The sequence below is a fragment of the Apium graveolens genome, chromosome 9 (assembly GCF_009905375.1).
Source record: "Apium graveolens cultivar Ventura chromosome 9, ASM990537v1, whole genome shotgun sequence".
Lineage (NCBI taxonomy): Eukaryota > Viridiplantae > Streptophyta > Magnoliopsida > Apiales > Apiaceae > Apium > Apium graveolens.
In genome coordinates, this window is record NC_133655.1 from 142,145,718 (window position 1) to 142,148,301 (window position 2,584).

The window sequence follows — 2,584 nt, forward strand, 5'->3', positions numbered from 1 at the left end:
GGCCTATCCTGCTCACATGAAATTCAAAGTGTTCCAAATGGATGTTAAGCGTGCATTTCTTAATGGTGAGCTTGATGAGGAAGTTTATGTTGAGAAACCTCCAGGTTTCATTGATCCAAAATATCCAAATCATGTCTACAAGTTGGATAAAGCACTCTATGGACTAAAGCAAGCTCCAAGAGCCTGGTTTGAAATACTTGCACAGTTTTTACTGGAAAGTGGTTTCAAAAGAGGTACCATTGATAAAACTTTATTTTATAAGAATCATGGTATGAACTTGTTGTTAGTTCAGATATATGTTGATGATATCATCTTTGGCTCTACTAATGATAAACTCTCTGAGAGGTTTGTCAAGTTAATGCAATCTAGATATCAGATGAGTATGATGGGAGAATTAAGTTATTTTCTGGGATTACAAGTCAGGCGGACTGAAGAATGAATCTTCAATAATCAAGCTAAATATACCAGAAATTTTCTTAAAAGGTTTTGAATGCAAGACAGTTCAACTGCTACAACTCTCATTGCCAGTGCAACCAAGTTAGATTTAAATACTGGTTCATCAGTATATAACTAACTGCAGAGTTATGATTGGCTCAATCCTATATTTGACTGCTATTAGACCTGATATCATGTATGCTACTTGTCTGTGTGCAAGGTTCCAAGCTGATCCAAGGGAACCACATCTTTTAGCCGTGAAAAGGATTTTTATATATCTTAAGGGCACTACAAATCTTGGTTTATAATATCCTAGAGATTCAGACTTTAAGCTAATTGTATATTCATATGCTGATTTTGCAGGATGCAAAATAGACAGAAAAAGAACTTAGGGAAGTTGTCAATTTCTTGGTGGCAGATTAGTTTCTTGGTTTAGAAAGAAACAAAAGTCAATTTCCTTTAACTGCAGAAGCAACCTTTACAAGACTTTGGATGAAGCTGTTGTGATTTACATATATGGTACCTAATGCTAATGTTATAGGAAGCTGTTATGCCCAGATTTTTTGGATGAAGAATTAGTTACTGGATTATGGGTTAGAGTATTTTAAAATTCCTCTATGTTGTGATAATCAAAGTGATATTACAATGATATAAGAAATCCAGTACAACACTCAATGAAAAAGCACATTAGCATTAGGTACCATTTCATAAGGGAACATATGATGGAAGGTACAGTGGAATTGCACTTTGTGCCTACAGATCAACAATTTGCAGATATCTTCACCAAAACCACTTTGTGAAGCAACCTTTACAAGACTGGTAAATGAGTTGGGAATGATCTAAGGATATTTCTCAAATACTAATGAATAAATTGTATTCTATAACAGGCATATGTGATCAGAGTTTGGTATCTAATTTTATGTATCAGTATTTCTTAAATTCTGATAACTGTATTAAACACTGATACCACGCATTCATGTTATTTTCCTTATGAAAGTTATATAGAGTGTTAAATTCTGATAGTCTGCTCTCTACAGTAGTTCCATGAATAAACTCTGAAGATATGATTAAAACTAATAATAGTCAAACTCTGATTGACTATTTAACTCTGATGATTTTTGAATTTATTCAAAAAATATATAAGTCAGTACTTTTAATCAAATTAGTGGATGTGATTAAGTGCATAATTTTAAGTACTGATTACTAACATATAGTTGATGGCGTGTAAATAGGAAAACATTTTAGTATTTATAGCAAATTACCTTGTGTCACCGTGCATGTCTTTATTGCTCTTTATTTTTTTTCCAAGATTATTTTCTGAGCAATAGAATTATGCCATATGTCCCACTAAGTTGAATCGTTTGTAAGTAAAAGAGTACAGATTTATATAAAATCAAATTTTGATTTTAAATCATCACTTTATCTTATCACCAAACTATTTTTACTCTCTTACTACTTCTTCTCTCTCGACTAAACTCTGATACCCTAATTAGTTTTTAAGGTTTTTCACAAATAGTTCACGATTACTTCTCCAGTTTCTACCAAGGCTTTCAATTATAATGGTGCCAAGTTTGTTCCAAACAACCATGCAGCCATTCTGGATAAGACCCGTGTCCATCCTGACTACCACATATTTAGGATTTGCTTAACGGCGAGTGAAGAGGGGTATGCTCTTACAAATCTAGTTGTGGTTTCTGGAAATCAAGTTCTTGATATCTAATGAACTATAGTGTTTGATGATGGGGGTCTATATGGTGAAACTCCTAGTATTACCTTTAAGCATAATGGGGAGACGAAGCATGTGACTCCTCAAACTGCCAAGGATACTTTTCATCTTCCAAGTCATTATAAAGGTTACTTTATAAGTGATAGATAAAAAACTGATACAAATGTTATACTATATTCAGTTAGTTAATCTTTAATCAGTATTTTCCTGATGTGACCCTACTTGCTAATCAAATTATGTTAATCCCTAACAATGCAGCAAGAATTACAAAAAGGGGGTTGAATGTAATTCTAGTGAACTTTTTCTTGAACTATAAAATGTTCTAACTCAAACTATATATATAAGTGTTTTGATTTACAAGGTGCGGAATCACAAATTAAATAAACCAAAAACACAAAGTAATAATTACACAAGTCTTTAAAA